General features: G+C 40.7%; 1 long non-coding RNA gene across 1 annotated transcript in view; it reads left to right on the top strand.

Moving 5' to 3' along the window:
• The first annotated feature begins 698 nt into the window (after positions 1–698).
• LOC103883990 overlaps positions 699–14128 on the top strand; it is a 40824-nt gene continuing 27394 nt past the window's right edge. The window contains exons 1-2 of the long non-coding RNA XR_001902111.3: positions 699–2692; positions 4461–4552. This is a non-coding gene — a long non-coding RNA (uncharacterized LOC103883990). The remainder of the gene's footprint in view (positions 2693–4460; positions 4553–14128) is intronic.

Raw genomic sequence — 14128 nt, 5'->3', positions numbered from 1 at the left:
AGTGAGATACCACTTCACACCCACTGGCTACAATAAAAAAGTCCAAAAATAAGAGGTTGATGAGGATGTGGAGAAATTGGGGCCCTTATCATTGTTGGCAGGAATGTAAAATGGTACAACAATGTTGGAAAATAATCTGGCTGTTTTTCCAATGATCGCACAGTTACTGTATGACCTATCTCTTCCGCTCCTCAGCATATATCCAAGAGCAATGAAAACATATGTCCATGCAGAAATGTGAGTATAAGAATGTTTACAGCAGCATTATTCACAATAGCCAGAGTGGAAAGAACCTAAATGTCCATCAACTGAAAAACAAATAGTAAAATTTGGTATATCCAGTCCGTGGAATATTGTTTGGCCATAAAAAGGCATGAAGCACTGATACATGCTACAGCATGAATCAACTATTTTATTTATTTATTTATTTAGAGACAGGATCTCACTCTGTCACCCAGGCTGGAATGCAGTGGTACAATCCTGGCTCACTGAAACCTCCCCTGCCTGGGCTCAAGCTATCTTCCTACCTCAGCCTCGTAAGTAGCTGGGAGGCTAGGACCACCTAGCCTTGCACCACCACACCCTGCTAATTTTTGTATTTTTTGTAGAGACAGGGTTTCACCACGTTGCCCAGGCTGGTCTCTAACTCCTGGGCTCAAGTGATCCCCCAACCTTGGCCTCCCAAAATGCTGGGATTACAGGCATGAGCCACAGCGCCCGGCCTGGATAAACTTTAAACACATTATGCTAAGTGAAAGAAGTCAGTCACAAAAGATCATGTATTCTATGACTCCATTCATGTGAAAGTCCAGAACAGAAAAATCTATAGAGATAGAAAGTAGGTTAGTGTTTGCTTAGGGCTGGGGTGGGAACGAAGATAGAGAGGCAGGAGAGTAACAGCTAAAGGTTATGAGATTTCTCTCTGAGGTGATGAAAATGTTCAAAATTGTCTGTGGTGATAGGTGTACATATCAGTAAATGTCTTAAAAACCATTGAATAGAACACTTTAGTGGATGCATTTTATGCCATGTGAATTACATCTCAATAAAGCTGTTAAGATTTTTAAAATATATGTTATCATGAACTATCATTTAGTTCATAAACAGCAAACATGATTTAAACTGAAGAAAAATATTCTTAGGCAATTAATGTATTAATGAAGTTTTTAAAAAGTAAACTTACTTTGAGGGACAATCTGAAGGGTTCATGAGAAAGGGAAATGCATGGATTTTTGACATCTATTTTCACTGTTCAGGAATCTTTCTCTTTTTGGATATATTCTGGAGAGTTATTGTCTTAGATAAGTAATGTCCATCTGAATGAGTTGTTTACAAGAATTTTAATTCCCTTTTAGGTGACCAATACTGAAGGGACTGAAGACATTTCTCTCTGTCTCTCTGCATTTGTGTATATGTGTAAGTTTAACAGTTTTGGATGATGGTGGTGGTGATATTGCCATTCACAAAAGATGCTTTAATATCTGGGCTCTGTAGAGACTAGGGGATGGTGAGGTATGAGTGGAAGCTGAGAGGGCAATATCAATATGTTGACATCCACGTCATTGGTAGAACTAGAGATAAATGATGAGTAAATGTTTCCTAAAATAGCAAGTGATTCAACAGCTGCATATATATATCTATAATTTTTCTTTTGAAAAGAAGCTTGTAAGACATTTGATACAAAGAGTGGAGAGGAAAAGATACTTATGTAAACACTGACCCATGCCTGTAACTTTCCACTTGATATAACCCTCTCGTGTGATGCCAACACTTAGCAAAATGTCTGCCTTTTATGATTTGCAGAGTTGTTGTGGAAAATGTTACCTTATGCCCTCTTTTAGAAAGAATCTACATATTTGAAGAGGAAAATATCTATATGTCACTTGAAATGTTTCATTAAGCATTATGAAATATATATATCATTTATTAAGGGTAAGCTCATCCTTTACAGAATACTTATACACCACTTGCAAGACTTAAAAAAAAAATTCTCTGCTGAGACTCTTTTTGCAGTGAAATTCAAATTTTAGCTTCCATTAATGCTATTGTTACATCAGTATTTGGTTTGTTCTTGCCCATGCTTTATTGATATTCATTCTTCGTTTATTTTTGTTTACCACAGTGCTCAAGTTTTAGATTTCAGGAAGGAAAACACACAGGGAAAGTTACTTCTGAAGTCCCGTACCACATCAATTGCTTGAACATAGTAAATAGTAAATACAGTCTAAGAAGCACCCAAGACTCCAACAGCTCAGTTCCAATCTTCTGGTGAGGTATAAATGCTGCAGGAAGGGAATTACTCAGTAGTTGTCCTCGCTTTCCACCTCACCCATTGTTTCCCTCACCCTCCATGCACCTGCCCACTTGTGCAATCCTTAGTTGAGTGTGAGGATGTCATTTTCTCAACAAGCACTGGGTCAATTATAAAGCACTTTGGCATTGGAGGAGAGTATTTCTTTCTGGCCTCCATCAATGGATGCTTCATCTCTGGAAGCCTGGGGTTTGGTTCCTCTGGACTTCAGTAACCATAGTTGCCAATCTCAGCTAAACGTCTGGGGAGAAGGAAAGGACAGAGAGGCAAAAAACATCTTACTGCTCCTGGTGGTCAGGTCCATGGATAAATTGCTTCCTGGAGAAGAGGGAAGAGGGAAAGTGTGCGATGATTTGTGCATCTGGGAACTTAAAGGATAAGGTGAATGCAATGACTTAACTGTTGGATTAACCTGGCATCTGTCTTTATTTCATTGGAGTTGATATATAACATCAATATGAAATCAATATGCAACTTCCTGGGCTTGGAAGAAGAGACAAAATATCATAAATGATTTTAGAAATAACATCTATGAGACTTTACTTTTTGTTTGTTTTATTTTTGAGACAAAGTCACAAATAACATCTATGAAACTTTATTTTTTGTTTCTTTTATTTTTAAGACAAAGTCACACAGGCTGAAGTGCAGTGGGACCATCACGGCTCACTGCAACCTTGACCTCCTAGGCTCAAGAGATCCTCCCACTTTAGCTTCCTGAGTAGGTGGGACCACAGGCACAGGCACACTTCACCACACCCGGCTAATTCTGTTACTTTTTGTAGAGATGGGTTCTTGTTATGTTGCCCAGGCTGGTCTCGAATTCTTGGCCTCAAGTGATTCTCCCACCTGGGCCTCCCAAAGTGCTGAGATTGCAGGCGCGAAGCACTGCACCCATCCTGAAACTTTATAATGGGCATATTCCCTTAATTCCCATCTTAGAACAAATGAAATATGGCCACTGTAGGTTGGAAGATGGACTGACTTTCATGAGGAAAAACAGAACTCCATCAGTTCACAGCATCTCACATCAGAAGAAAACCCAGGTTATCTTTGACGCCATTTATAGACAGTTTCTAGTCTACCTACAATCTAAGTTGCAAAATTATTACTATACATTTTTACCTTTACAGAAGGTATGTATACCCTCCTTATATTCAGCTTTCCTTTGTTCAAATTATTAACTAATTACTCACTTAAAAAAACACTTCCCATATAAAATTTTGCCTGTCCCTTCCCACTGCTCCTAATTATTTTCCTGGATGTTATCAGATGCTGCTTTCTATTTTTACCATCTTCCTTTGGAAATAAGGTGACTTTAACTAAATGTAGGACAAAGGGGTTCAATGATCTTGTAGCAACATTGGAATATATTCTCTGTTATTCTTACTACAATTTAACAGTATATTTGCTTTTCTGTTTTAAAATTCTGTTGAGCATCATGTATACATCTTCATTAAGACATCTTCTGGGAGCCTACATCTTTTTCCTGTAAGGTTAGAACTAATTCGGAACTTACCCGAGTGGATGAGTAATTTAAGTTGCTACTTCCAATGTGCATGACTTTGCACTTGTCTGTTCTGAGCTTCATCTGCCACTGTTTTGCCCAATTACTGAGTTTGGATTCTATGTTTTTCACATCCATCTGTGTAAACTTAGGGAACCAAAATAGTTTTGTGTAGTCATCAAATCTCAGCACCTCATTATTTAGTCCATTTTCTAGGATGTTACCACGTATCCTGGAGGACAGTGCTCTTGCATCAATCGCTGACACCCCACAATTAACTCCTTTCCATGCTGAGAGCTGGTTATTTATTCTTTTGCTCCCCCTCTATCTCTTAACCCACTTTTAACACATGATTGACAGCTCTTTACCTCTTGCCCAGTAGTTACCAAGTTTCCTTAATAGTCTCCTGTGTAGGACTTTATCAAAAGCCCTTTGAGAGTCTAAACAAATTACATCCACTAGTTTTCCTTTACCCACCATTTTGTGGCCTCCATAAAATTCTGCATGAAAAATACTAAAGACACATAAAGAAATAACAACTTCCAAATGTTCTTCTCTTCTTTTTGGATATGCTGGTTTGTCATCTAGTGCTGTTTTTTTTTCTCCTTTCCTTTAACATTAATTTTCCGTTTGTGTCAACCCCAGCCTGTCACCGAACCTCTGCAAACCAAAGATGCATTCCCTGTCTCATATTAATGCTGCAACATAACTGATAAGATTTTGAGCGACTTTACGAGGTAAATAAATTCCACTGGTTGGCTCCTTCTGCATTGTAAGAAACATGCCCTGCTAACTCTCTCACTTATTTACCAGCCTGTCAGAAATTTCAAGAAAGCAAATTTTCCCTTTGAGAGCGAACATTCCAATATTTTGGTTTCAGGGGCATGATACCTTGTCATGACTTTTTTTTTCTGTAAAAATATTTATTTGGGCTACATACATCCTACACCAATAATGCCTCACCTTAAACTGACAAAAAAAGGAATTTAAAAAAAGGAACTTTGAAAATGTGTAATAAGTAACACAACAGTCTCCTTTGTCATAATTCCTGGTTTGATCCTGACTTCATTTGCCAGGAGTAATCGCTCTTTGTATTCATGAAAGCACTGATCACACTGGTGTGGGAACTGTAAAGGAATATGAGGGGAGTCTGAGCACTGGTATTTTCACTCACATACCTTTTGAACCTTGAAATAACCTTATGAAGTCGGTAAGATATGCGTTATTATTACTATTATGTGTAATATTTAGAAAGACAGCTTTCACTCTGTTGCCTAGGCTAGAGTGCAGTGGCACAATCTTAGCTCACTGCAACTGCAAACTCCTTGGTTTAAGTGATTTTTCTGCCTCACCCTCTGAGTAGCTGGGACTACAGGCACTCATCACCATATCTGGCTAATTTTTAATTTTTTTGTAGAGACGAAGTGAGTCTCCCTATGTTGCCCAACCTGGTCTGGAACTCCGGGCCTCAAGCCATATTCCCCTCTTGACCTCCCAAAGCTCTGGGATTATGGGGATGAGCCACTGAGTCCACCCAAGTCACATATTATTATTATTATTATTTAGAGTAAGCGGAAACCTAAGCGATAGATCATTTGCCCAAGGTCATGGAACATTTTAACGATCTTGGATAAAATCCAAGTTTTCAGATCCTTCATCCACAATCTCTTCTCTTCTTCCACGCTGTTATTGTGAGTTTCTCTCTTTCTTTGAGGTGAACGTGTAAAAGATTCAAGCCATTTTAAAAATAACTTGTGGCTCCTTATATACTATTTCTTTCAAAGTCTTTTCAAGAAACATGCAGTTGTCAATGTGGAGGAGACTCTCGTTGCCCTCTTATATCTCATACCTGCCAAATCTTACCCTTTCAAAGTGAAGCACATTTTCATTTTCGATTAATATTAAGACTACATAAAAAAGCATTTTGCTCTCTGAGACAAGCTTTTCTTCAGTGTTTCAACAAACCATTTATATTTTTTTTTATCATTTTTTTTTTTTCCCTACAAAAAAGTCTCCCTCATTTAAATTGTCACAGCTTGGGAACCCTGCCTGGAATACATAATAACTGCTTGTAACACTTAAAACGAAAACAAATTTACCAAGGATGGTGGAATGACAACAAAGAACAAGAAAAATATAAGTACATGGAAAATAGTCTCTCCTACGCATACATTTTCAGTGCTAAGTATTTTTATTGAAATTGCTGTTTCCTGTTCTCCTACTTAGCTCCCCTTCATCCGGATTTTTTTGGGGGGGGGCCGGGGTAGGGGTTGGGGGACAGTTTAAAATGGAAAGATCTAAAGAGAGAGAAGAATGAACCATTATAATTGTCATTTGATTTCTCGGGTTCAGAAAGTAGCATTCGATGAAGTAATACTGAGTCCTAGCAGAACACTGATGGATAGGTAGGTAGAGCAAGGTTTCTTCCTCAACCGTGGCACTACTGACAGTTGGAGTGGGATACTTTTTGCTAGAGTGGCAGGCTGTGATTTTTCACAGTATCCCTGGCATCTAGGCACTAGATGGGGGTAGCGCCACCTTCCCCAGTTGTGACAACCAAAGGATCTTCGGACATTGCCCAAGGTCTCCAGGCTTAGAACCTAGAGGCAAGCCTCTTAGGAACGTACTTGTAAATGCTGGTGGGGGCTTTGACAGTCAGCCCACTCCCGCCCATGGGCAATCACTCCCCATCCAGGGAACATCTTGAGTCCTAGAAATAAATTCACCTTCAAGAAGGCCTACTTGCTTACCTAGTCTTAGCTTATGCTCTGTGTCCGGTGATTCTGAAAGATCCATTTACTCTCTTTTGCCTGAACTCGCTGGAGTTGACAAAAACACTTTGAGAGCTTCCCTATTGGTAGGGAGGAGCTCCTGACATTTCCTGAGAATTCCATGCTCCTCTCTGGTTTTATCCTACTGCTCCCCTCTTCCACCCAGTGCGAATTCGGCACTAAAAAACAGAACCCCACTGGGAACCAGCTGACCTCGCTGACCTTGGACGAGTCAGTCTTTACTCTGGGTTTTTGTTTTCTTATCCAACTGTGAAATAGTTGGACTAGACAATACACCTTCAATACTACTTAAAAGTAGCAGAAAGGAGCTCTAGAATATTATGACCTGAATGTTCTTGTTTTTCTTGGCTTCTTTAATCTGTCAATTTAGACTTTAGAGGCAACCCTCTACTTTCCACAAGGGCATCAGTCAATAACTTGTTTTTTGGGAAAATATTGTTTAGGGTTGATCTGGCTGCTTGATTTCACCTGTACTTACTCCCTCTCACTCACCACCCCAAAGCCTAATTTTATGAACCCATAAATAAGAACATGGAAAACTCAGGCACATCTCTTGAAGAAGACAACTCATTTGTATTACATCAAGAAGTTGTGAGTTCAATCACACCTTAAAAAGACTACATTGAGATTAAGCAGCAAAGTGTGTGAATGAAACCATATTTGAAATACATTGTGGGAATAGGTTATTTTAAGTAACCTGCTGGGAAAGCATTTTAGAAAAAAAAGATGAGTACTCTAAAAAAATATAAATCAAGTAACTATTACTGGATTTATCTGGCTATAGCATTTCAAAAATTACAAAAATCTGATTCATTCCTACAAAGTCATGCAACCTTTTGCTGCTACTCTTACCACGCTGCTACTATTGACTCTTGTCAAGATCATGCCTGACTTTCCCCAGACATAGCTGGTGCTGCCAGGACAGGTGTGGTCAAGGTGGTGAAGGCTTCTCTGCCTCTGACTTGCTAGTTGTGTGACCTTAGGCAAGTCAATTTCCCTCTCTGAGCTTTAGTTTTCTTTCTTCTAAAATGAGGAAGTTGAATTTTATTTCTAAGTTTACTCTAAAATTCTAAGAACTAAATAAGAAACATGGGTTAATGACAGGACTGGCTTGAGGACACAGACTTCAGCGCAGCTGGGGACCTGGATCCCAGCAAAACTGGCTCCCCTAGGTAAGCAAACCCTGGACTTTTCCTCCTACCCCAAAGGGAGAGGTGGGCTGGAGCTTCCTCCTTTCCACCAAAGAGTCTAGAGGGTTGCACACCACAATCTGCTCCCTGCCCCTAGCTCCAGACCTTTTGATAATAGGCAGTGGTTCTAGGAAAATGGATGGAACTCTGCTAAGAGAAATGCCAACAAAAGGCCCAGAGGAAGAGAGAGAGGAAGACCCCATGGAAGATTCGGATGTTCGTCTGGGTGGAAGAGTCCAAAGCGGATGTACCAGCATGTTGTTAGCACACACACACCCTGTGTGGGAAGAGGAGCAGCTGAGGTGACTGAGAGGTGACGGATGCTCTCACTCTTCATCACGAAATATTCAGAGAACACCATTCCAGCTCCTTGAGATCTACGGTGTCCAGAGCAACCCCAGATTCCTCTATCATCATAAATCCCTTACTAAAAGAAAGCAGCCAGAAGATTTTCCCCTGTGAAATGGCCCAAAGTCATTCCATCAGTCTTTCTCGAAGATGCACTGGGTGCCCTTCATCATTATCACATTATAAATGAATTTGTTAAGAAATATGTGCTTACTGACTACAATGTGCCAGTCACTGTGCTAGATGCTTGGGATGTAGCAATGAATAAACAAACCTATCAAGATTCCTGCCCTCAGGGAGGTGACAGTCTCTTAGGGGAGACAGACACACAATAACGATAGGAAGTAAATTAAATGGCATGTTAGAAGGTGATGGAACTAAATAAAGAAAAGAAAGGAAAAGCCATCATTTACTTCATCATTCATTTTTCAGTTTTCCTTTAGCCCCAACATTCAGAATCCCCCCAAATATTTTCTCCGTATTATAATTTCTTATTCTTTAGTTTTTTCATTACTAGCATGACTAGAGTATTGCTTGAGACTGATTTCATTCTATGAATACACTTTATGCATTGTGTAATGTGGAAGTGCCTTGGCTCTGTTCAGTGAAACATTTTCTAAATTTTCCTTTCAAGACTCCCACGAGTTGGGCAGAAAGAGCATCATTATGCCCATTTTACAGACAAAAAGCCCAAGGTTCATGGAGTCTTTGAAAAGTTGGGTGTCTTGATTTTTTTTCTCAGTATTCTTTTGCAGACTTATGTAGGAAGTATTTTTGGTATATTCTCTGTGGGAAAAAGTGTTAGAAATTTCAAACAATTGACTTCAAACAATTATCTGGAACATTATTTAGAACAAACCTGGCTATTTGTTGGCAACTTCTTTTTTTTTTTTTTTTTTTCCCTGAGATGGAGTCTCACTCTGGCATCCAGGCTGGAGTGCAGTGGCACGATCTCGGCTCACTGCAACCTCTGCCTCCCGGGTTCAAGTGATTCTCCTGCCTCAGCCTCCTGAGTAGCTGGGATTACAGGTGTGCGCCACCAGGCCTGGCTAATTTTTATATTTTTAGTAAAGAGGAGGTTTCACCATGTTGGCCAGGCTAGTCTTGAACTGGCTGGTCTTGAACTCCTCGTGATCCACCCGCCTTGGCCTCCCAAAGTGCTAGGATTACAGGTGTGAGCCACTGTGCCCAGGTGGCAACTTCCAATATAGTGATTAAGTAGGTTCACACCTGATGGCATATTTCCATTTCCAGGAAAGTGATGGTTAAAAAGAAATCTACTTACATTGTGTGCTTGATTGTTACCACTGTGGTTCCTGATACTGGATTATCCTTACCGGCCACCTGTGATTTCTTTAGAGTGCTGGCAACCTGCCCTGCTCATCATGTGGGGGGACATTTTTCTCCACAGCATAAAATTGGTGAAGTGCAAGATCTTTTTTGGTTCCTCCCTAGACTCTAATGATACTGGTAGATACTAGTGTGCAGGGCTCCATTCTTGCTGCCTATCTTCTGGGATTTAATATCAATTGCATCTTCTGGAAATGGGTTGCATCCTTAGATGTAAGCTAGTTAAGCCTTCTTCATAGGGCAAATGGGACACATAGAGACACGCACAGACACAGAGACACACCCACATGTGATTCCTAAAGTGCCTGGGGAATTTGTCTGTGTACATTCAGGGTATATAATTTGACAGGCTATAAAGGTGAAAGTTTTATCTCTGAATTTCTTTGGTCCCCTGTTCCTGCCACCAGACAATTTCCTCCTAACATTGCAATCTGGGACAAAGCTTTTGTCCCTAGATTGGCTTTCTATGAAAGCTCTTGGTGCCTTTTAATCAGCTGCTACGTGGTCTGTATCCATGGTCCAATTTCCGTATTAGTACAACCAGAACATATTAGGGAAGGTAGCTTGACTTCTGCTGCTGTAGCAAAAATATGCTTACGTAATGCAGTCTAACGTCAAATGTAAATGAGCTTTTTTTCTGTACCCTATCCAAAATAATCTAGAATCCTGCTCTTATTTGTGATGCGAAGAACTTGGGAATTTCTAGCTTAGCGTCTTTCCACCCTCTTCTCTTTTTTAGAGTTTGCTTTTTAGAGTATGTTGTAATTCAGTATTAGTACTGAATTAGTACTGAATTCACCCATGTGTTCTTGGCACATTGAAGGATAGCCTTCAATACAAAAGGGTCATTATTACCATCGCAGGGGCACAAGTCCCTTGAAATTATCTGCAACATTGTTCCTGTTCAGTTTTCATTTGGTTTGCTGGGTTTCCTCTGCCTATTTTAACCTGTTGCAATTCATTATTAGCACTGAATTAGTACTGAATTCTCACACTCCACTGAATTAGTACTGAATTCAGTACTAATACTGAATTACAACAGGGTAGAATTAGGTAGTGTGGCCCCTTAAAGGGAAGATGGGCTTTCAAATAAGGAATCTTGGGTGTGGAACCTGATATAATATTTTATTAATTGTGTGACTTCAGCTTATTTAGTTTACTCTCTGAAACTTAGTTTCTTTTTCTTTTTCTGTAAAATAGGAGGAAAAGTTACCCCTGACAAATCTTTTTAGGGATGTAAAAGGGATAATGGAGAAAACGGTTGAAATTTAGATAGAATATACTAAGAATATGTCAGTTTCCATCTTTCCTCTCCCCCTTCTATCTTCTCCCCCTTCATTTGGTGATGATGCTTTCTTGGGAATGAAGTTTTTATGTGACAGGTTTATTTCTCCATTAGAACAATCTCACACAGTCTGCCATGTGTCCTGGAGGTGTTGGCTCCCCATGTGTTTATGGTGGAAAATGTATTCTCTTTGCCACTGTGTTGATTCCAAGACACACTCATGTAAACCTGTGGCTAAAAATGACAGAGTCTGCTTCGTGGGCTGATCTCTTTCAGTGTTGCAGTGTGACTGTTTTGCCCTTTAAAATCCATTGATTTGGGAATTAGGAGATCAGGTATGTTCATCTAATTTGAAAATGTGCTGGAGAAATAACGGATATTCTTCTGATTTAGTCTTGCAATAAATCTGTCCTTCAGCTTGAAACTGTGGTGCCAGAACTTTCTTTGCCATCACCACCACAGGCATGAGTTTCTGACAAGTAACCCATCCAATAGTCAACTGCTTCCCTCTTAATTCAATGCCTGGGAAAAGCACAATGATTTCAGCGCTGAGAAAATAAAGCTACGGTTTGGAGGACTAGAGAGCACTTTGAGAGGGTACAATGGTGCCACCAGGATCCTACCTCTTTCCTCTGAATCAGGTGAAAAGGATAGTATTTGATATCTCTAGACAAGAGCTTCTCCAGGTGACAAGTACAAATTACTCTCCTGTTTTTGTAATCTGACCGGTCACCACCTGGTCCCAAACAAGGGCTCTGGAATTAGAGAACATTCCAAAACCACATCTCACACTCCACATGTTGCCTCTCTTCTGAAATAAAGAATGACTCTGTGAAGAAAATACAACAGAGGTGAGGAAAGCTTACAAATAATTAGGGAAGGGAAGGTGGGAGTCAGATTCAGCATGCTGTGCTATCAAAAACATAGTACAGAACAGCTCCATTAGCTTTGTGTGAATAACTAGATGAAATATACTCGTAGGACTTAAATCACAAGCGAAGTGGAAATTGCCCAAAGATGCAAATAATTTCTTGATAGAGCCTTTCGTAAATAATCATGGTCTGTCTCTGCTGGGTATTTCACGTCTAAATTGTCATCAACATAGTTTTGATTTTATCAACAAGACATGTGATTGTTTCTTATAATACAAAAGAAAGCTAAGTACTTAATAGCATCCCTTTAGAATTATTTTTAACTCCTATTTGCATCCCAAATAGGCAGAGGAAACCCAGTAAACCAAACAAAAACCAAACAGGAACAATGTTGCAGATATTTTCAAGGGACTTGGGGCCCTGCAATGGTAATAATGACCCTTTTGTGTTGAAGGCTAGCCTTCAATGTGCCAAGAACACATGGGTGATAAAATCTCTAAGCTAAAAGTTGATCTGGTCTGGTAGGGCCCCATAAAGCAGGGTTGAGGGAACCCCTATAGTACTGCTGTGGAGAGTAAATGTGTACTCAGGAATAAGTACTTGCTGGATACAGCGAAGAGCCAGTTGTTGATTTGCATGTGTGATCACTTTTTCAAATAGCAGAAAAGAAACAAAAAACATATGCAAAGATAGACTTTTCAGTTCTGTCCTGATTCCAATTCATTGTTGATACACAGGGCAGAGTTGCTTTGCAATTTAAAAGCAGACCTGAAGTGTTCGAAAGAACCAAGGAGGCAGGTCCAACATCCCTGGACGGTCAAAACCTCCCCATCCTCGACCCGGATTAGTTGAGAAGCTGCCACACCCAAGCAGAGCCCAATTCCTCCCCACACCCTGTCCTGGCCTCTCTGAGCTGCCTCTGTCCTTGCTGCTCCTCTCAGAATCCCGCTGTCTTTCCAAGACCCAGATGGGGTGCCCTCTCTTCTCTTCTGGGAAATCTTATCTGCCTTCCCTGAAGACTGGAGTTATCTGCCCCTGCTGCCCTTCACTTTTATTCAACTTTTGGCACGTCCCATATAAGACGTGTGTTTTAGTTACCTGCCAGCCTTCCCAACCAGGTACAAACTCTTCAAGGGCCAGGACTTGTCTTATTCATCTTTGTAAGAGAGTGCTGCAGGCACTAGAAGAGTTTTTCAGCCCAGGGGAGGCAAGGTAAATGCTGGCTGATACACCTTTTCCTCTCTATTTAGAGTCTGGCAATTCACAGTTTGAATAGTGGAGTAAATCCTTTAATATTGAAATCCCTTGCCACCCTTGCGTTCTTGCTGAGGTATCATATTGTGTCCTGGTCTTAGATTCCACAGAGCGTTTATGCTTCTGCCAAGAGCTTAGGCTGTGGAAGCCTGAGCCATATTTTGTCTTTCATTTCAAATCCTATCCATCAGATTATATTTTCCACATTGGCTTTTCCCTTACAGCCAAAACTAATTCTAAGTGTGTTCATATTCGGTGCTCAGTTTGTAAGAAGGGCCTCCTTTGTGCGGGAGGCCCTGGACTGGAGTCTGCCAGAGGATTCCAGATTTGTCACCGCTCAGGACTGGGCTTTTGGTTGGTGCCTAGCGAGGGTGGTTGCTCCTGCCAGCCAAGGACCCTGCTGGAGAACTTGCCAGGGGAAGTATTTGCTCTTCTTAGGATTTTTACAAATGGATTTTTTATGTAGTTCAGGGTGGATCAGTAATTTTCCACAGTCAGAATTTCTCTGCCAGGTGGGCAGTTTCTCTTAGGTTGGTAGAATGCCCTCTGATAAGATTCAGTGGCAAATAAATTACTTGCCCATTCAGGATGTTTGAGTATCAGCCACAGAAGAAGAGGGGCCCCTGGGTGCAGCAGAAGACCTGAGAGAACCAAAGAACCTAAACAGATAGGTGAAACAGAGTTCCAACCAAGAAGTTACCTACTGAACGAGCACCCAGGGACCCATGGTTGCTACACCTACTAATCCTCTAATTCATAATATGAAGGACTGAGGGTTCGTTGAAAACATGCTTGTTTTTATACTGAAGTTAGGGTGATCTTTTGTTTGTTTGTTTGTTTTTTGTTTTTTTTTTTTGAGACAGATTCTCGCTCTGTTGCCCAAGCTGGAGTGCAGTGGCGCGATCTCGGCTCACTGCAACCTCTGCCTCCCAGGTTCAAGCAATTCTCATGCCTCAGCCTCCCAAGTAGCTGGGACTACAGGCATTCACCACCAGGTCTGGCTAATTTTTGTATTAGTTTTAGTAGGGATGGGGTTTCACCATGCTGGCCAGGCTGGTCTCGAACTCCTGACCTCAAGTGATCTGCCCACCTCGACCTCCCAATGTTAGGGTGATCTTGCTGGTGTACTTCCTAGCAAGGCAATAAACCTTAAAGAAGACAGCATATGTACTCACATACACCCTACATGTACAACTATAGTTTGTGGTAATTGAGCTCTTTT

Source organism: Papio anubis, chromosome 6 (genome assembly GCF_008728515.1).
Source record: "Papio anubis isolate 15944 chromosome 6, Panubis1.0, whole genome shotgun sequence".
NCBI lineage: Eukaryota > Metazoa > Chordata > Mammalia > Primates > Cercopithecidae > Papio > Papio anubis.
Note: the sequence above shows the minus strand (reverse complement) of the source record. Positions and strands in the feature narration are given on the sequence as shown.